Genomic DNA, 22,865 nt, shown 5'->3' with positions numbered 1-22,865 from the left:
ACAACAAATTGGCTCCAATTAGCGTGACCTCACAACTGTTTGGATTCGTTTTAGCAGTTACGAGAGGGTTCATGCGTATGCGCAGTTGAGTCGCGTGTGAGTAGTACCCTCTCCCGCTTCTGGCTACAGGAATATGGCTGTTGGCTGTGTAAGCAGTTGCAGCAAGCAGCTAGATGCTAGCGGGAAAAATTTACTGCCGCGCCCAAGCTGCCAGTTCACGCATGCGCAGCAGGCCCGTATCTATGAGGGAGGGAGGGGGGGGGAGGTGCCAAATTATTATTCTTGAGGAGAAAAAACCTTATTTCACAAAGCGCCTAGCATCCAGCGCACGTTGGTCTATCGATTGCACATGTGATTTTGAAACGCATCCCTGTTGGTTTATGAACACACTCTGTAAGTTGATTTCTGAATGAATCATAAATTGACTTTTGAATAGGAGCATAGCGTACGTGATGTCTCTATCAGGGGAATCCTCGTCGCATCTAGAAATAAACTTTCCTGCAGGCAGCTATACGAGCTGAGCGGAGTAAAGCCGAACGAGTGAACGCCAATCGCTGTCTGATCATGTGGTTGAATGGGTTTGCGAATAACCAGCGTTGTTATTATTGTTAGTGAAATCCGTAGATTCAGACTACCAGAGTGGAAATAAACGACTAACAGGAGTAACTGGTAAGAAAGATTACGTATTATCTTCTCGGTGCATCCAAGAAAATGAAAATTTGTCAGAAAATTTTTGGGCCGCCGCTATCTAGTATTGCGCCGGTTCGGAAATTTCGTACATTCGGGGCTGATGCGCAGAGCAGTGTAAGTTATAGTGGGGATGTGTGTAGTCTCCACGTGACCCCTGTTTACATTTAGTGTCTCTGAGCACTATGGAACTTAACATCTGAGGTCATCAGTCCCCTAGAACTTAGAACTACTTAAACCCAACTACCCTAAGGACATCACACACATCCATGCCCGAGGCAGGATTCGAACCTGCGACCGCAGCGGTGGCGCGGTTCCAGACTGAAGCGCCTAGAACCGCTCGGCCACTCCGGCCAGCTTACATTTAATGAATTTGCTGTTTCCTCTTCGTTTACTGCCCTCACGTCAAATGAAAACAAAACGGATTTCTGTGACCGGGAGCTGTCAAGTGAATTAAAATATATTCACATAATTACGGGAGGCTAATATATGTTATTAGTTTCAGATTTTATTTTATTTCCACATTTCTGACAGTGATGGATTAATCGCCTTGTAGAACAATTAAGTTATTTTTGTCGGCTTGCTAAAGAAATCTGGTTTTTATTAATCTTTTACGCTGAAGCAAGAAATGTATTTGAAACGAAGTGTTTAGTTCCACACTATTGGCTAATTTCAACTGCTCACAACATTCCAAGCGCACTTTGTCATTTCTAGCAAGTATAGCATAATAAAGAATAAAAAATGAGTTAATACAGTACTGGTACTCCAAGAAAATTTACATCTCAAACCCACACTGAAAAGCTTAATATCAGATCGAGGCCTACTTCATACGGAATCTGGAAATTCGAATGTGTTCTTTTAGTATGCACTATAAATGTGGCATTTCAGTATGGTTCAGGAAATTCCGATGCTCTTGGATGATGTCTTTGTCCTTTGGTGACGTAAAATCTTTTAATGCATTACACGTACGAACATAAATGCTTCCTGCGTCATAGTCGCAGTCAAAGCGCAGTGGCGCCTGTTATCTGGCGCTCTCTTACAACTACTGAAACGAACCTATTTCTAATAGGTCGCGCGAAAATATTGCGAATGGTGGTTTGAAAAGCGTTACTTCGAAAGTTAATTTTCTTTTTCGCAAATTGAACTACGGCGAGAATGTAGGATGAGTTTCTTAAATCACAGAGCGTTTGATGACGAGCCATTTAGAAGTATTTAGAGCCCAGAAGATTAGACATTCATGTCGTTATTATGAGCAAATTGATGTAGTGTTACGGTAAGGTCTCTCTGTTCTGCGGTAGCTAATTTATTTGTGGAAAACTTTGAGGACAGGTCGCCGGACTCGGCTAAAGATTTTATTGGCACATTCGTGTGACATATCTTGAAGTGTAACGCCGGCCGGGGTGGCCGAGCGGTTCTAGGCGCTACAGTCTGGAACCGCGCGAACGCTGCAGGTTCGAATCCTGCCTCGGGCATGGATGTGTGTGATGTGCTTAGGTTAGTTGGGTTTAACTAGTTCCAAGTTCTAGGGGACTGATGACCTCAGAAGTTAAGTCCCATAGTCCTCACAGCCATTTGAACCATTACATGTGAAAGCTTAGCTTCTCTTGCAGCTTATTAACCTTAGAGGCCAATATTATATCTGAAAGCTTTGCTTTTCTTGTAGCAAATCTCTGTATATTAATTTAAAACATTAACTTTTCCTGTTTGTGTGTCCGCGCTACATAACAGTGATGTTGCTATTAGCTGACTACATCACCTCTCCTGTGGTCTGAACATCCTCTGTCATCGTCTGGCGGAATCACGTGACATGACCTATGACTGGCTTACAAAAGCGCACTGCTATCTCGATTTCAATGGTTCGGAAAGTAACATGTGGTGTGTGGTGGAATTCGAATTTATACTTTCGTAATACGAAAATATGCAGCGTACATGTTGCTGCACATCACAAATCTTTCCAAAAGGGGTTTTCTTCCCTGAGTTTCGTTTTCTAAAATGCCGGGAAATTCTACGCCCGTGTATAAAAACATAACCATTCAAAGGATTGATAAGTTTTACAGTTCACAGGGGGAAATTAACTGTCACTTAATAATACGGAAAAAGTGTTTTCATCCGGGAGAAAGTGTATTTTTAACCGGGAAATCAGGGGAAAATCCGGGAATATTTCATCCTTGTCCGCGTATACATCCTGATCTTGCTTACTTTCGGCATTATGATATGCCGCTTGGACTTACATTTCCACGTAGGAAGTTTACGCTCTTGGAGCTGATGAAATTAATGTTATCTGCAAGCTCAAAAACTTCTAAAGCGAACAGAAAAAAATTATTTCCTTACCTTACATATTATTTCAATGTTGGAGAAGGTAGAAAAACTTTGCAACAAATTAATCTGATGTTCAGTCTAGGTCGTGCAAAACACAAAGGTAAATCACACTAAGATAGAGACGCGTGATGTATAGCACTCACATCAAGTTGAGTGCAGTTTTTATGCGTTTTGCCACTACCGTCCAGGAAAATAACGGAGTTTGTCCGTTTCTGACCCTTGTCGTGTGCACAAAACATCACAAATACCGTTTATTTATCGCAATTTCATCCCATATGGCCCTGGTGGTAAAGGCCTCATTTGGTTCGTCAAAGCAAAATGAATTTTAAAAGTAGTAACAGATTTTTAAAATAAATTTTAAGTTCATAAAATCGTGTCATACCGGTATTTTACAAAAACTTAGATCTGTGTCAACCAAATGTACCGGTTTTATACCATAGCTGGATCTCACCTTTGCAAGTGACATCTATGAGATGGGCACTCTTCCAGGAGGCTGTTGCCTATAGTCGTCACTGGATGACAACACCTGACAATGGCCGCTGTCGTTTTCCTTTTCGAGAATCATGCGAATAGCAGTTGCATTAACAATCATCTACCTATAATTTTTTGAGCGAAAAAGGTAGTGATATTTGTTGAATTTGCTGCAGTCTTCCCCTAAAATTTATTCCCTATGCAATTACCTCCACACATCCTATTATCCTATCCTTTTTTCTGGCCAGTGTTCTGCACATATTCCATTCGTCACCAAACGTCTTTTAGCCTGGAAAACCTTCTTTGTGTGTGCTGCTATACTCCTTTTTTTTTTGTCCTCTTCGCATGGTCCTTCGTGAGTTATTTTGCCTGCAATCTAGCAAAATTCATTCACTTCGCCTACCTCGCTTTCTCAAATTTCGAATTTACGTTTATCGCTAATTGCATTTCCCCTAATCCTAATTACTTTTGTCTTTCTTCGACTTTCTTTCAATTCATAGTGAGTGACTGTTCATTACACTGAATGGATCCTGTAATTCTTCCACCCTTTCACTGAGGACAGCAGTGTCATCATCGAATATAATCATCGTTTTTCTTTCAATCTCAGTTTTAACCCCAGTCCTGAACCTTTCTTTTACTGTTGCCCTTGCTTTTCCTATGTACAGGTTCAACTCCTGGGGGCCCTAGCTGAAGACATTGTAGCGAAATTATGTACAACATGCAAATATCGAACAATGACACGGTCAGGAGTTGGTATGAAGCTTTTGTCGACAGCTTCAAGAAAATTTACGTCTTAGTGAAACGGCCGATTTTCTACTAGAGCAATTAAATTTTTTATGTGGTGCTTCGTTCAGCACATAAGCGTTATGGCTCCTATTTGGGAAACAAGATATAGAGAGTTTATTATATCTGAGTAATACAAACAGGTATTTTATATCATTTTTGTAGTATGAAACCGCAAAGGTCGTTCCTCATATTGCGACCATGGGTCTATTACCTTTCTTGCTCTATGTTCATGATCTACCATTTTATCTAATAACGACCAAAATTAATTCACTTTTGCTGATAATACAAGCATTATTGTCAAACCGATCATGAAATTCCCACAGGGAAACTAGTAAATGTTCCCTGGTTTTGCATAACTGAATTAGCTTTAAAAAATAGAGAAACCAAAGTCCATCCAATTTCGTACTGTGAAAAATACATCTCCTGTGAATGCAGTTTACCAATAAATAATAATAATAATAATAATATTCTAAGTTCTTGATTGTGTACACTAGCGAAACTTTGACTTGGAAAAAGCTATATAGTCGAACTGGTACAACTTTACATATACCCACTTTTCTCGTAAGGGTAATTGTCAACTTTAGTCAAATAGAAATAAGTAAGTTCACATATCTTTAACATTTTTATTCACTAAAGTCCTACAGGAAAATATTTTGTGATAGCACCATATTCGGATAAAAGTTATTCACAAAATGAAAGTAATCACTATTAAATTTTCAGGTGACACGACGTACATATAGCAGGAATATGTTTAAGCAACTGGGAAATTTAATCACAGACTTACACATTTATGCACTCATGAAATTCGTTGCCAGCAACCCATTTAAGTTTGAGAGTAGTGAGATATTCAGAAATACAATACTACATGTAAAAACGGTCTGCACATACCTCTAGTTGATCCGTCTTTGGGACAGAAAGTTGTGGAACAATCGACTATAAAATTCTTTGATTATCTGCCAAAGAGAATAAGATGTCACCACTTGCCCGCAAAAGGCAAAGGTCCCGATTTCGAGTCTCGGTCCGGCACACAGTTTTAATCTGTCAGGAAGTTTCATATCAGTGCACACTCCGGTGCAGAGTGAAAAATCTCATTCTATTAAAGACTTGCTCCTTTTGAAAAAAATAGTGCTATACATACAATAGTCTTAGTGTTATTATATTTTATTCACAAGTTTTAATTTTTTTTACTGAGTTTCCACCGCCTGTAGCTGACGTAATGCAGAAAATGCGCGCGCCCCTTCGTACTCTGTTTAATCCGTGGCAGAACAGCCACTAGCAGCAGGTTTACCCCTGTGGCCACAACCTCGCAGCTAGCTGGTCACCACGCCTCCAACTCCAACCAAATGGGCGAAGGCTGCACTATTGTATTTCTCATCTTCTGTGCACACTACGTAACGCTACGGCCAATTGTGACGCTACAGTATTTCTAGTCTTTGTACATGTTATATAAAGGCTGACTTTCATAATTAACAAGTACCTTCAAATCTTTAAGGTGCTCATAATCTACAGACAGCCTTTTAAATATGCCGAAACCGGTCGCCTCATTAAATGAGAGATTCTACGATCTTGGCTCTTTTTTTCTAAATGATCATCAGTGATAATTAGGCGCGGAAGAAAATCACTGAACTAGTGTGGACATTTGTTGAGTATGCCAGCTCATCGCTGGTCAAAGAAAACTGGGAAAGTGGTAACAACCTGGTAGACGTAAAATTTTAATGCTGCAGACCACGCCGTTCTTGTAAAGACCACATCAACAAAATAACTCAGCATCGCAATATACACAAGGAGGCTACCCTGAATAGAGAGGCTTGGCAGAATATTGCAAGAATACGTCAAAATTTTGTCATTAATTGATTAACTGATTTCAGTAACTGATTTTGATAATGTATGTGAAGTGATCTTGTGTAACACTAAAAATAGTAATAATGTGTGTGTGTATGTCTATGTTTACATGTATGTGTGTGTACGTAAGTGTATATAGGGTGAGTCACGTGAGACGGAACGCTCCTTTTATTTCGTGAACGGTTCCAGATATCGAAACGAGAATTTCGGCAAATGGTTGCACGCTAAAGGCCACTTCCTTTTATTGTGTTGCAAAGAGCGTCAACTCTTGTAACGATGTAGATATTGAAGCAAGTATGACTTTTTAAATAGAGTGACATATTTCAACGACATCAAGAACCTTGAAAAGACGAGTACTGCGATACAATTCTTGTTACTTTTGAGGTTGAAACTCTTCGTAAAAGAATCCGAGAAATATACTAAACCTGAAATGCGAGCCAGCCACAATCGGCTACTGCGTTGTAAGCACTCTCATGCTAGGCTATGCCGTCCTATCACGTACTTGCCGGCCGGCGTGGCCGTGCGGTTCTAGGCGCTTCAGTCTGGAACCGCGTGACCGCTACGGTCACACGTTCGAATCCTGCCTCGGGCATGGATGTGTGTGATGTCCTTAGGTTAGTTAGGTTTAAGTAGTTCTAAGTTCTAGGGGACTGATGACCTCAGATGTTAAGTCCCATAGTGCTCAGAGCCATTTGAACCATTTTGTATCACGTACTTGTCTGCACCGCAGAACTAGCAGACATGTACACCAATGAGGAGACGTTAGATACGCTACTTTTTCACGGCCTCAAAAAAAAAAAAGTGCTGTCGAAACGGATGGCTGTATAGGGATCCCTATTCTGATCGTCATTGCCCACAGTATAAGGCACTTGCGCAAATTATTAGATCACCACAGTGCGAACATGCAGCCTCAACGTCAAACACAGGTCGAGTACGAAGACGGCAACAGATAGAGCACACGAAAAAGCTGTTTCATATACGACACTTACCAATATGCATGTTGGCACGAGACGTATTGCCGTAGAATGTGGGATCAGCCAGACGAGTGTCATTAGCGTATTGCATCGGTACAAGTGCCATATTTATCATTTGTCACGACATCAGGCACTCGCAGTACGTGATTTCTGAAGTCGTACAGAATTTTGTCTGTTTGTTCTGCAGTGCCTGAGAGACGACACTATATTTTCCATAACACTCACTATTCGGCAGCTGAAAATCCGCCCTTGTTTCATCAGGAACAGCACCAACGACGGTCGAGCATAAACGTATGGTGCGGTATCGCAGGAAATTCCATTAAGGGACCTTACCTCATCACAGGGGTGTTAAAAGGAAATACGTACGTACACTTCGTTACGAATATTCAGCCTATTCTCCTAGAAGAAGTACCACTGAATAAGTGACAATTTTCGTGTTTCCAAGACGACGGTTGTCCAGTTCACTCAAGCCGTGTTGCAAACCAAATACCGAACGGAAAGTCTCGTGACAGATGAATAGGACAGAGTTCTGCAGTACAATGGCCATCGAGACCCCTGATTAGACTCCTCTTGATATCTGTCTATCGGGAGCACTGCAAGGTGCAGTCTGTCATGAATCCTCAACTACGTCACGCGGTACACGCTGTCTAAATTGCCATAGCATGCAACGATATATCATCCAACGTACTTTCGTATGTTCATCTATCTTTCGAATGGTGACTGCACATGTGTCTTGAAGTCGATGGTAGATAATCTGAGCACATGCTTAAGTAAAGTGTACACTATCTTTTGTTGAGAAAGCCGGTCGGAGGGGCCGAGCGGTTCTAAGGGCTACAGTTTGGAACCGCGCGACCGCTACGGTCGCAGGTTTCAATCCTGCCTCGGGCATGGGTGTGTGTGATGTCCTTAGGTTAGATAGGTTACAGTAGTTCTAAGTTCTAGGGGACTGATGACCTGAGATGTTAAGTCCCATAGTGCTCAGAGCCATTTGAACCATTTTTTTTTTTTTTTTTTTTTTTTTTTTTTTTTTTTTTTTTTTGTTGAGAAAAGTATTTATTTTGGGGGTGATGTATCTTCAGCCACTCTGAATAAAATGTTTACTTTACTTGAAGTGTATTCAGTCTAATTACGATTTATTATTGTGTACACAGACACATTTGTTCCACAGCGGGTGTTTTACATTAAGGGATCATTGAAGTGTCTACAGGTGAAGACAGATCAGATTTCTCCTTTTTTTCAAATCTAAGAGAGTTAACACATTATCGATATTTTATTTTTAACGTGCATAGGACTCTATTACTGTGAAGTATGACCGACGGATGTTTCTGTTTTGGCTTTTGACAAGTAAACAGGCACGGTGAGTGTTTAAATAGAAAACTGCCAGACCAAGCTGCAGTTGTTCCTACAAAAATCTTTAAGCGTACACACTTTGGAAACAGTTTTCCTACGCCGTGTCTGATGCTCCAGAAGATAGCATATCTACGTCTACATCTACATAGATACTCTGCAAGGCACTGTACAGTGAATGGCGGAGGGTACCGTGTACCACAATTTGTCATTCCCTTTCCTGTTCCACTCGCAAATAGAGCGAGGGATAAACGACTGTCTGTATGCCTCCATATAAGCCCTAATTTCTCGCATCTTATCTTAATACTCCTTACGAGCAATGTATGTTGGCAGAAGTAGAATCGTTCGGCAGTCAGCCGGTTCTCCAAATGTTCTCAACAGTGCTTCTCGAAAAGAACGTCGCCTTCCCTCCAGGGATTCCCATTTGTGTTCCCGAAGCATCTCCATAACTTACGTGTTGTTCGAACCTATCGGTCTAGCAGCCCGCCTCTGAACTGCTGCGACGTCTCCCTTCAGACTGACCTGGTACGGATTCCAAACACTCGAGGAGAACCCCAGAATAGGTCGCACTGTCTCCTTTACAGGCGAAGCACTCTTTCTTAAAATTCTCCCAATATACCGAAGTCCACCATTTGCCTTCCTTGCCACAGTTCTCACATGCTCGTTGTGACGTACCTTTTGAATTTCTTACTTTTATGTTTTCGTTTTCTTTAAAGGTGAAGCAGTAGCCTAGCGTAGAGTCTGCGCCTACCGTCATGTATTTTCGATTTTTCAGATGTTAAAAAACATAAGAGGTTTTTACTGTTCCTCAGTAAGAGGAAGGATTCGCGCTCTGCTACTTACCTTAGCGTGTAGTAGTAGACCGCCATTTTGGGCGATGTGAATAAGTGAGGAGTGTGTATTTTCTATGTGCATTGAACAGAAGAATATAGTATTATTTTATTAACTAAAAGGTAGCATGAGTTATTATTAGTAGTATTACTGTAATAAGAAGAACTGTAGCCCACTTGTATACTTCGGAAAATTACCAAGATCCGACTAACGCAAAATGGACACAGTCAAGATTTTGTAGGTGGATACGGCGATCGCACATAATATTATAAATTTGTAAGCATAAACCTACAACAAGAGAAGAGCTATTTCATTTATGTGGAACTAATATGAAAAGATTCTTTACCTGTGTACAGGCATAGCCGAGCTTATTGTGTTTGTCCGAGTGCCGAAAAATTAATCTCGTTAATTGCACATATCTAAAAAACATTTTATCATTTTTTTTATTATTCTATTTTTTTATTAGATTATAAAGTGGCGACCGTGACAGGCACGATACGTAATGGCCAAAACTGTTAGTACTAGTATTGTTAAGACAATGAATAAACATATATGTTAACAATTCCTTTATGTTCCATGTACGCTGATGACATGACGGAGACGATGCTGTAATGCTGGAAAAAATACTAATGGCAAGAAAAAGAAATAATAAATAAATTAGAAGGAAGAAGACAACAATCTGATAGGACCGCGCAATGTATATAGAAAATGCGTTTCCAGTAGACCTATAAGAAAATCCAAAAACCTTTTTCCCAAAATCCAAAGCCTAAAGCCTCAGAGGTTAACGCAGTTGCAGTTAAGTAGAGAGAATGACATTTCTGTATCAGTACTAAAAGTATATTGAGTGAACAACAATTGAGATTACAATCAGAAATAGCCGTACATGCATTTTGTAGCGCGAGAAGTAGCGCGGAAGTAGAATCTAAACAGAGAAAATTTTAATTTTGGTAACCGCAGAGGCGTCAAGGTTCCTATAATGGAAGGGCAAAACAATAAGAAAATATTCCGAAATCAAAATGACAATGTAGTATACTTGCATTTGAAAAACGCAACAATGAGTGGTTTAGAGCAGTTAAGCGGTGGTTATTTGGATGCTGGGCGCGACATGCCATTGTTGTATTCGACGGCCATGAATACAGAACATTTCATTACAAGCAATACGTTGATTACAATACACGAAATTAATGACACCTCAAGGCAAAGGAATATTTTAAATGAAAGTAGTACGCGTAGTACAGACGCAGATGCTGACAGGCGTAGGCCAGAAGTGACTAGAGAAGATAAGCCTTATTTCGAGCCTTAACAGGGATACAAACAGGCATGAACGCTATGAAAATAGACATAAATTCAAAAGTGTCGAGTTTAGAAACAATACAAGCAGATGAACACAATCAATTCAAAGATGGCGAGTTTAGACAAGATACAAACAGACATGAATAATATGAAAGCAGACATGACCACAGTAAAGTCCGAGATCGGGAACGTGAATACAAACATGACACACGTTTCAGACGAGGTAAAATATTTGGTCACAGAACTCAACAATTTGGATACGAAGTTCACACAGCAGATTCGCAAGTCTCCATGGAGGTAGATTGGAGGATTAACGAGCAAGTGCAAACTTCAGTTCACGATATGAGTGAGAAATTAAAAGACATAATGGAAGAGAAATTTGAAACATTAACACGCATGTATGGACAGGAGCTATCCAGAATCGGAGAAACTCAGGATAATTTACAGGTAATGCAAAAGAACACGCAGGTTCACATAGATAATGTACAATCTGAAGTAGCGAAGCTGCATTCTTTCGGAGATAGGATTACTTAAGCTAGAACATAAAAGAATGAACTCAGACATTGTGCAACTTTACGAAACGGTAAAGTGTAATACAAAAGATGAAAACACAACGTTCGCAGAAAAATGAGTACGCGAACAGCGTACTTATGTGGAAGCGGCAAAGGAAGTAACGGGGGACAGGGAGGAAGAAATTTGAAAACACGTGGAACATGTATCAAACAGGTAGAACAAAGGTTAAGGGACGAAATAGTTAGAAAACAAAGTACGATAATACCATCGCCGGGGGCTGTAAACGGAGCTATAAACAGCCGTCCGCCGGTGAGAGAAATCAGTGGCACGGACAACAATGCCCAACCCACGCCGCGCGACTGCTTATCGGCTTATCGAGGTGCGACGCAAACTTTTGTGAAACAGACATACCATCACCGCATGTAAATGTTCTTCCGTCCTGCTGGACAGCGTTGCTAATGGACGAGAGTTTAATAAAACACCGACAGAGTCCTGTATTCTGAAATGAAAAAAAGCGAACGCACCCGGTAGTGTTTGTCCGAGCCTTTAGGAATGTACTGCCCAGGACTTGGACATAAGCTCAAAAGATCAAATATGTGGTAGCACACACTGAGGGTGACGTCCTTTTGTGGGCTACAGAGATGTCGGAACTTTGCGAGACATATGATCAGTTTGGAAATGCATTTTTAGATAAACAGCTATCCAGGAAAGATTAAGACGAGAGGTATTTAACCCAGTATCATATCATCCAAAATTCGGAGGCTAAGGAACTATTTTGAAACATATCTAAACAAGACCCGCTACTGGAATAATCCGATATCTCATGTCGATGAATTGAAAATCTTCAGGCACAATTTACCTGTAAGTGTTAGTGAAAAATTAGTAACCATTCCTGAATATGACGTCGAGTATTTGCTCCCAGTGCTCGACTCAGTAGATCTAATTCATGAGGATGGGCAAGCCATGTCTAGTTATCGTAATGGTAATGAATACAACCCAAATGGGAAGAACAACTACTGTAACGGCAATGGCTTTGGAAACTATAATGGTGGTGCACGTATGAATGAATGGCATCCGTATGCACCGCCGCGTCATAACGGAAATCCGCACAATCGGCTTACCCTTCAGCCACAGGGTGACCGAAGGCACGAAGATAAATATCAGCCCCATAGGTACGGCAATGGCCGAGACAGGAGAAATTCAAGACAAAACTTTGACACTAGGCGTCAAGGAAATGCAAGTTACCAGGGTAGGAATATGCAACACAGGGGTCCGAGAGAGAACCGGCAGCCCGTACAGTCAAACCCAAACAACCGGGACACGAACTGGCGAGCACGCGAACACACAGTGAACATAGTAAAGTGACGGCAGAAAATGAAGCAATACCTTTACAGCCCCCAGGAAATAGTAATCGAGCGTGGCTAGAGGAAGAAGGTAGGAGTTTTGTCACACATTGATGAATAAACCGACTGGCGCTCGGTTCCTCTCCAGCTAGGGGGTACAATATTTATATTTCCGGTACCCTCTTCCTCTTTTACTATCCAGTTTAGCCAATAAGGAATGTTCAGTTTTCTTCTTCTATCTAACATGCAAAGAATGACATGCAACCTAGTGAATAGGAATTTTCCTTGTGTTTTGATATTGCAATTTCTTAAGACTTAAATATCTATAGTAGCAAAGGAAACCTTTTGCTATTCCTTGAGGAAACACGGAATATACAACAAGAAGTAAAACAATTATACACAATACTGAGCGAGCGAAAACCATTAGATGACGTAGTTTTACTACATCAGGAGAAGACACTTGAATAAGAGTGATTGAAAAGAAAGGAATTCACAGCGCACGAGCTTTAAGCGGGCGTCATGAGCGGTGAAGTGTACTGAGACGCGCAGCCGCGCTTAAAGCAGAGTGTACATGAACAATTATATGCGAAGCGGCTAACAGCTGGTCGTAGGGGCAGATACGCAAGAAGCAAGGTTGAGTTCAGTGTTCCCTTTTAAGATGCGCCAAGACACACTGCCCACCGCGACGGAAACCATTTGAGAATTTAAGCGAAGCGGCATCCACGGCGCGTAGCCAGCTGGACAAAACAGAAGCGATATGAAATGGTTATCAGCTGATTACTATGACGTAAATCAGTTACACAAACGAAATGAATAGAGACATTTACGTCCTAGTTGGAGACTATACTGTAAAGAGTCCCAATTTGAAGACTATATCATTAAGTTAAGCATACGTAGTTTTAAGAAAATGAGCGCATTGACGCAAGTAAACACTAAGGAGCGTGGAATACACAATTTTTTAACTTATCACAGGCTATTGAATGTACGTAGTTAGAAATAAGTATAAGTGTTCAAAGTAGAAGAGAATATACATGACCTATCCCAGTATGTACAAAAGGATTAAGACAAGTCTGAAAGAGAAGTAACAACCTGCACACTTCAAAGAACGCGATTAGCACAGAACTTAAGAACTAAGCGACTTACATAGAGCACGTAAGTAAGAGACGACGAGAAAGATATAACGAAATATACACATATAAAAATGCGTGTGACTGAGACGTAAAGTATAAAATAACATATTTTACAAGATTTGGCGAAGAGGAGCAGTGGTGCACTTACAAAACTACATTTCTTTACAGACAACATTAGAAGTAGCGAGATTGATGTACAGGGAGAATACCTGCAAATTTGCTTTTACAGAACTCACTTATGTTAGTTGCCATTAATTGCATGTTACCTTATATGAAAAGCATAAGCAGCAAAATAAAACTGTTAACACGAATCGTACAACACGCGGGAGATAAGTTAAGTAAATACGAAAGCCAACCAATATGCACACAACGTAATTACATGAACTTCAAATGACTGAGGTAAGTACTGTACGTTTAAAAAGGCGATATGGAGAAATAAACGATTTTCACTGCTGGATAATACTTGGAAATAGAGAGAGTGTGAAAGATTTTGGATTCAATTGGAGGTATTAATTAGTTAATCTACTTTGTGATGACACATCATACATGGAGTGAAACTGAGAATGAAAGTGTATTAGAGTAATATGAGTTTATTTATAATTGCGGGAAGAAATAAATAGAGCGGTGGTTCCAGTGTGAGAAACCCACAGGTAATACATAGTTATAAATGGAGAATTATGTGGAAGATTTTTAATCAATAATTATATGGGAATACGGCGATGAATATGAAGATTAATGTTACAGGGGTACCTAGGGAAGGGCCACGAAGATGACGTAAGAAAGAATAGATTATATAATTTTAAGTCTTAGAATGAATGTTTGTATGAATGTGGAAAGCGAAGTATGATGATGCATGCACGCTAAGTAATTATGAATACGAACATCTCGAAGAAGCAGTGAACAGTAAAGAAGAAACAGTGAAGTCAGTAGTAACAAACGTACACAGTACATTTAACATACACCACAACACGGTGATTTGCCGCACATACATTAGAATGTAAGATAACGTACTATGAAAAATATTTCCTTAGCGATAAATTGCTACAGCTTGAGCAACTATAAGGTGAATGTAAATGAGCACAAATTGCAGTGAAACAATATTTTCTAAACTGAGTTCTTGACACACGCAGAAGCGAAAACAGTACTTTAACATAAGCACATTCTTCTATAGCGGGAATGAATTATGCGTGGAATTACACAGTACAAAAATGCAATAAAATTGCCGGTCACGCGTTAAAAAGGTACACATGTATATGTCGTCGCACCAATAACGCAGAAATACGGCTTGAAATATGTGTACATGAATTTGAAATATTATGACGATTGACAAGCAGTGATGAAGTCAGGATTGTCAAGGCATAAAACATCCCACACACTCGCTCACAAACGAGCCCTTGCAGAAATATTGTATATAGTATGAAGTTTATCAAATGCCAAGGATAGAATAAGTACATTAACGACGCAGTACACGTAGCAATCCTAGAAGTAGCTTGATCTCTGAAGCAGACCCTAGCAAATCCTCTTTTTCCATGTAGTGCTGCAACGTATTTTCTATGTGTAGTTGTGGAGGTAAAATCGCGCAGGAGGTCGTTCCTGCAAGACAAGAGAAGAAAATGCAAATATTCAGAATGAATACTAGATTCCTTCTAATTTACTTATTAGAGGGTATGATGATACCTAACATGGAGCCCATATATGGAATGTGAATGTGAGCTGTAAATTTATTTGTCAGGTATATTATTGTCATTGTCTATGTCTACGAAAAATGTATGTACTATTTTCTATGTGTAATTTTGAAGGTAAAAGTGCGCAGGAGGTCGGCCCTGCAAGACAAGAACAGCAAAACCAAATATTCAGAGTAAATGAAAGATTTCTACTGATTTACATATTAGTGTGTAAGATAGTGCATGTCCATATATGACATGTGAATGTCAAATGTAAATTTATATGTCAACCTCATTATTGTCTATGTCTATGTAAAATGTATGCACTATTATAATTTTTTATGAAATTTTATTCTTGAAGGAGAACCATTTGTGTATGTATGTGAAGAGCAACGCTATGGACGAGTAAAACACTCGCACGTGTGAAGTGATAAAAAATAAAATAACGGCTGAACTGTGATAAGAGTAAACGCTACAGTCTAGTGAAGTGAATACAGTGAGTGTGATGCGTGTGCGACGGAGGAATCAGAGGAAATCCATATAACCACGAACTGACGTGGGAGGACCGCCGAGCTATAATGCACAACGGAAGATAATGTCGAGTCCTGCAGTGCGGCACTTACCTTCAATTTCACTGGCCGAAAACTTCGTCCAGGTGTGAGTTGATGTATTGGTGTTCTTCGGGTTGAGCGTTGGAGCTGAATCCGTCGCATCCAGTCTCCGGACTGGAGGGCATACACAACACCGACTTCATAAGCCTGGAGCGACATTACAATGGATGCGCGGGCAGTGCTGCTGTTCACGTGGCGCTTGCGTCACTGCGACGGACGCGCTAAACAATAAGCTGCAGCTGGCCATAAGTACAGCGAACAAGGAGACAGCGTGTGCCGAAAGGACACTTCCTCAGAATTGTCAATGAACCAAAAGCAAGAGAGAAAAACAATTTTTAAAACAGAGTGAAAGGACAATTTTAGAAAATTTAAATTTTTCCCCTGTTCACACCATACAGCTTAACAAATGTAAAGAGAAATAACAAAGACGTTAGCACAACATGGATGTGCAATTATGTAATATAAGTACCGGGTGATCAAAAAGTCAGTATCAATTTGAAAACTTAACCACGGAATAATGTAGTTAGAGAGGTAAAAATTGACACACATGCTTGGAATGACATGGAGTTTTATTAGAACCAAAAAATAAATAAAATAAAATAAACGAAGTTCACAAAATGTTCGACAGATGGCGCTGGACAGCAAAACCTCAGTGACTGCGCATGACAATCGTGTATAAAAGGAGCTGTAATGAGAGAGAGAATCAGATGCGCCAGCATTCGCAGCATGTTGACGTTATCTGAAAAGGCGCTTTTAGTGAAGCTGCATTATCAGAACGGGGAATCTGCTAGTTCAGCGTTACGATCCTGTCGCCATAGGAAGGGGATTCGAACGGGTAAAGGTCCGTTGACAAATGCAGCTGTGGCGAGAATGATTTCAAAGTTCGAAGCCAGGGATTCTTTAGACGATAGACCCCGTAGTGGCCGACCGAGCACAAGGCGTAATGCTGCTGAGACAGTTCAGGAAGAAATGGAGACTGTAGCGGTTTCGTCTATGCACGGCGAAGTCAGCGCTCGTGCAGTCGCACGTCGCACCGGCATTCCATACACTACTGCTTGGTTGGCACTAAGGCGTACCCTCCGATGCCATCCGTACAAAATCCATCGGCATCATGATCTGTTACCTGCCGATTTAGTCAAGTGGAGGACATTTGCGTTGTGGGCGTTTCAGAAGATGGCGGAAGATGGCGATTGGTTGAGTAACGTGTTGTGGACCGACGAAGCTCATTTCACGCTCCGAGGGACTCAAAAATGGTTCAAATGGCTCTCAGTCCCCTAGAACTTAGAACTACTTAAACCTAACTAACCTAAGGACAGCACAGAACACCCAGTCATCACGAGGCAGAGAAAATCCCTGACCCCGCCGGGAATCGAACCCGGAAACCCGGGTGTGGAAAGCGAGAACGTTACCGCACGACCACGAGCTGCGGACGCTCCGAGGGACTGTCAACGCCCGCAACTGCAGAATTTGGGCTACCGAAAATCCTAGAACTGTCGTGGAAACTCCATTGCACGTCGAGAAAGTCACGATACGGGTTGGATTTACCACATCTACCATTATCGGGCCTTTTTTCTTCGAGTAAATGCGTGATTCTGGTTTTGTAACTGCTACCGTGACTGGTGAGAGTTACGCCGATATGTTACAGAATCGCATCATCCCCAGCCTGGCTGATAAACACCTGCTGGAACGTACGATGTTTATGCAGGATGGTGCTCCACCCCATATTGCTAGACGTGTCGTTTGGTGATGATCGTGTGCTCAGCCGCCAATTTCGTCATGCTTGGCCTCCCAGGTCCCCACACCTCAGTCCGTGCGATTATTGGCTTTTAGATTACCTGAAGTCGCAAGTGTGATCGACCAACATCTCTAGGGATATTGATCGACAACATCCGACGTCAATGCCTCCCATAACTCCGGACATGCTTTACAGTGCTGTTCACAACATTATTCCTCGACTACAGCTTTTGTTCAGGAATGATGGTGGACATATTGAGCATTTCCTGTAAAGAACATCATGTTTGCTGTGTCTAGCTTGTTATGCTAATTGTTGCTTTTCTGATCAGATGAAGCGCCATCTCTCGGACATTTTTTGAACTTTTGTATTTTTTTGGTTCTAATAAAACCCCATGTCATTCCAAGCATGTGGGTCAATTTGTACCTCTCTATCTACATTATTCCGTGATTTATACAGTATTCAAATTTATACTGACTTTTTGATCACCCGGTATATGTGAATGTATTTGTGTGTATGAATTTGCAATGGGCAACGAAATGAAGCTTTGTAGATATACTTGTCGTAGCATAAGGGTATTAAAACTCCATTGACTTGCACCAAGTGACTGAACTATGAGCCCCAGTGTAAATAAGGTTACTGTATACTGTCTCCCTAAATAAAGAGACTTATTTCTGACAGTATACAGTAGGGTGGCATTTGTGATGTACCTTTCGCATTTCTTACTTTTATGTTTTCGTTTTCTTTGAAGGCAAACTAGAAAAGGTGAAGCGGTAGTCCAGCGTAGAGCCTGCGCCTACCGTCATGTATTTTTGATTTTCAGATGCTAAAAAACATAAGATGTTTTTCCTGTTCCTCAGTGAGAGGAAGGATTCGCGCTCTGCTGGTTATCTTAGCGCGTAGTTGCAGACCGCCATTTTTGGCGATGTGAAAAAGTGAGGAGTATGTATTTTCTATGCGCATCGAACAGAAGAATATAGTATTACTTTATTAACTAAAAGGTTGTATGATTTATTATTTCAAGTAGTACTGTAATGAGAAGAACTGAAGCCCACCTGTGTACTTCGGAAAATTACGAAGATCCGATTAACGCAAAATGGACACGGTCAAGATTTTGCAGGTGGATACGGCGATCAGACATAAATTTGTAAGTATAGACCTAAAGCAGGAGAAGGGCTATTTCATTTATGTGGAACTAATATGAAAAGATTCTTTACCCGTTTACATGCACAGCCCAGCTTATTGTGCTTGTCCGAGAGCCGAAAAATTAATCTCGTTAATTCCATATATCTAAAAAACATGTTATCATTTTTTATTATACACGGTGTTTCAAAAATGACCGGTATATTTGAAACGGCAATAAAACCTAAACGAGCAGCGATAGAAATACACCGTTTGTTGCAATACGCTTGGGACAACAGTACATTTTGAGGCGGACAAACTTTCGAAATTACAGTAGTTACAATTTTCAACAACAGATGGCGCTGCAAGTGATGTGAAAGATATAGAAGACAAAGCAGTCTGTGGGTGCGCCATTCTGTACGTCGTCTTTCTGCTGTAAGCGTGTGCTGTTCACAACGTGCAAGTGTGCTGTAGACAACATGGTTTATTCCTTAGAACAGAGGATTTTTCTGGTGTTGGAATTCCACCGCCTAGAACACAGTGTTGTTGCAACAAGACGAAGTTTTCAACGGAGGTTTAATGTAACCAAAGGACCGAAAAGCGATACAATAAAGGATCTGTTTTAAAAATTTCAACAGACTGGGAACGTGACGGATGAACGTGCTGGAAGGTAGGGTGACCGCGTACGGCAACCACAAAGGGCAACGCGCAGCTAGTGCAGCAGGTGATCCAACAGCGGCCTCGGGTTTCCGTTCGCCGTGTTGCAGCTGCGGTCCAAATGACGCCAACGTCCACGTATCGTCTCATGCGCCAGAGTTTACACCTCTATCCATACAAAATTCAAACGCGGCAACCCCTCAGTGCCGCTACCATTGCTGCACGAGAGACATTCGCTAACGACATAGTGCACAGGATTGATGACGGCGATATGCATGTGGGCAGCATTTGGTTTACTGACGAAGCTTATTTTTACCTGGACGGCTTCGTCAATAAACAGAACTGGCGCATATAGGGAACCGAAAAGCCCCATGCTGCAGTCCCATCGTCCCTGCATCCTCAAAAAGTACTGGTCTGGGCCGCCATTTCTTCCAAAGGAATCATTGGCCCATTTTTCAGATCCGAAACGATTACTGCATCACGCTATCTGGACATTCTTCGTGAATTTGTGGCGGTACAAACTGCCTTAGACGACACTGCGAACACCTCGTGGTTTATGCAAGATGGTGCCCGGCCACATCGCACAGCCGACGTCTTTAATTTCCTGAATGAATATTTCGATGATCGTGTGATTGCTTTGGGCTATCCGAAACATACAGGAGGCGGCGTGGATTGGCCTCCCTATTCGCCAGACATGAACCCCTGTGACTTCTTTCTGTGGGGACACTTGAAAGACCAGGTGTACCGCCAGAATCCAGAAACAATTGAACAGCTGAAGCTGTACATCTCATCTGCATGTGAAGCCATTCCGCCAGACACGTTGTCAAAGGTTTCGGGTAATTTCATCCGGAGACTACGCCATATTATTGCTACGCATGGTGGATATGTGGAAAATATCGTACTATAGAGTTTCCCAGACCGCAGCGCCATCTGTTGTTGAAAATTGTAACTACTGTAATTTCGAAAGTTTGTCTGCCTGAAAATGTACTGTTGTCCCAAGCATATTGCAACAAACGGTGTATTTCTATCGCTGCTCGTTTAGTTTTTATTGCCGTTTCAAATATACCGGTCATTTTTGAAACACCCTGTATTATATCGTAACACCTCATATCGCTTTGCAACCTTATGCCCAGATATTTAAACGACTTGACTGTGTCAATAAGTACACTAGCAATACTGTATCCGAAGATTTCAGGTTTGATCTTCCTACTCATCGGCATCAACTTACATTTTTCCACATTTAGAGGTAGCTGCCATTCATCACACTAACTGGATATTTTGTCTAAGTCGTCTTGTATTTCCCTCCAGCCACCGAACTTGGACACCTTACCGTACACCACGGCATCAACAACAAACAACCGCAGATAGCTGCCCACCCTGTCAGCGAAATCAGTCATGTATATGGAGAACAACAGCGGTCCTATCACACTTCCCTGAGGCACTAATGACGGTACCCTTGTCTCTGATGAACACTTGCCGTCGAGGACAACATACTGGGTTCTATTATTTAAGAAGTGTTCGAGACACTCACACACCTGTGAACTTATTGCATATGCTCGTATCTTCGTTAACAGCCGGCAGTGGAGCACAAATATCACAGCTGACCTTTAATCTATGTCGTATAGGAAATCAGGTTTTATCTTAGTAGCACAGGCCTGTTTTGCTGCATATATTGTTTACGCCGCATTGGTCGAATCTGGCCGCATTGCTTTCCAATTTTAGCACATTTCTCGCATTGTTTTGGTTCAAATGGCTCTGAGCACTATGGGACTCAACTGCCGTGGTCATAAGTCCCCTAGAACTTAGAACTACTTAAACCTAACTAACCTAAGGACAGCACACAACACCCAGCCATCACGAGGCAGAGAAAATCCCTGACCCCGCCGGGAATCGAACCCGGGAACCCGGGCGTGGGAAGCGAGAACGCTACCGCACGACCACGAGATGCGGGCGCATTGTTTTACCAAAGGTTTCAGTGTCAATATTAACAACCGCTGCTCATTGTAATTGTCATTCCAAGAGCTCCTGAATGCATTTATACGGCACCATTACAAAAAAATGACCATACTTATTTCAATATCTTGATTGATACCAAAATTCAGGGCGTTATCGATACAAAACATCAGGTTGCTCTCGACATACTATCAACTGCAGAAATCCCCTTTACAATATCTGGAACGGTTTATGAAATGAAAGCTGTGCTAAGTCTTAGGTGACTCATCCTGTATGCTTATTATCACCATAATCATTTGTGCAGTCGACAGCTCCATATAATGTCTTTTACCGTGAGGTGACGAAGAACAAGAAGGACGCATATTCCGAGCAATCAGAAATTATCTGATTTTCTCTGAGTCACTCTTACAGGCAGTTTCCTCTGGGATTCCGACTGATTACCGGTTTCTCTGACTCGCAGTAGATGACGTCACACGAAATTTCGCACAGTCACTGTGACTGGCGGAGCGAAGGCCAGCTGTTATATGAGGGAGCAGAGACCGGGCTTCAGACAGGAGACAGCTCGCCACCCACCGGTGAGTGTGCGGAAGCAGCCGCGTCTTGTGCCATCTCTCTCCTAGCTGCTCACTGCTGCGTGCTGTGGCTTGACGTGTCGTGTGTGTGTGTGTCTGTGTGTGTGTCATCATTGTCTTTATGTTCTATTTTTGTACTATGAAGACTAACTGCATAGTGAGAGCTCTTGTGCTCATTAGTCAGTTCCCGCGCTTGTAACAGACAGCTGGCGGAACTGCCGTAGCTATGCGAACCGAACCAGCAGGTGTGCACTGCTCCGCCTTTGAACGTACTTGAACTTCTCTGCGCATGCGCATTTCGTTGTTAGATCGTTGTTTTTCAAACAGCCTCGTTTTGTTTGTCAACAGCCGCGGCATTACTTAGACGGAAGTTATTCCACAAACACAGGTTGCGACGTTACCGTTCCACGGACTAAGTATGCGCGACTGACTAGGTACGGCCGTGTCGGAATTTAGTGTAGCTCCTGATGTTTCGTGGCTTTAGTATAGCAGGCGGCGATGGAAAATGTGCTCACAGATACGGGGGATGGTGTACAGGTGGTGTCATTAACTGTCTGAACGACAAAAGTAGGTAAGAGAGATTGCCGATGAAAAATGCGCATTGTTTTCAGAGAGATTGCCTATTAAAACAGACATTTTTTTTATTTTTGCATGGAGTTATTTCCGTGAACCGTGTGCCATATTCATGATATACGTTATGAGATGGCATGTGATTGTTGAACAAACGGTTACAGAGACTATTAGAAATATATAGGCGACACTTACATCAGCGCAAAAGCCAGAGATGTTTAAAAATACTTAAAAATCATTTAAAAACATTAAAAAGGTGATAAATTATATTCTACTAGCTGACAAACACGGTGTTGTCCGGTACTTATTTACTTTAATTTTCTATTCGTCCATCTCTTCCTTCATCCTCTCTCTGTCCATTTCCTTCTGCCCCTCTCTCTGTCTGTTTCCTGCTCTTCCTTTCCTCTGTCCTTTTCCTCCTCTCCCTCTGTCTGTTCGTATCCACCTC

The 22,865-nt window shown here is 41.5% G+C and overlaps 1 protein-coding gene across 1 annotated transcript in view; it reads left to right on the top strand.

The window, feature by feature from the left end:
• Positions 1 to 21,821: 21,821 nt before the first annotated feature.
• The window catches only part of LOC124615865 (probable cytochrome P450 6a14), a 59,583-nt gene continuing 58,539 nt past the window's right edge, over positions 21,822 to 22,865 (top strand). Inside the window, exon 1 of the mRNA XM_047144025.1 lies at positions 21,822 to 21,850. The gene's annotated coding sequence lies outside the window, so the exon portion shown is untranslated. The remainder of the gene's footprint in view (positions 21,851 to 22,865) is intronic.

Source organism: Schistocerca americana, chromosome 5 (genome assembly GCF_021461395.2).
Source record: "Schistocerca americana isolate TAMUIC-IGC-003095 chromosome 5, iqSchAmer2.1, whole genome shotgun sequence".
NCBI classification, from domain to species: Eukaryota; Metazoa; Arthropoda; class Insecta; order Orthoptera; family Acrididae; genus Schistocerca; species Schistocerca americana.
The sequence above is the reverse complement of the archived record's forward strand: the minus strand, read 5'-3'. Positions and strand labels throughout refer to the sequence as shown.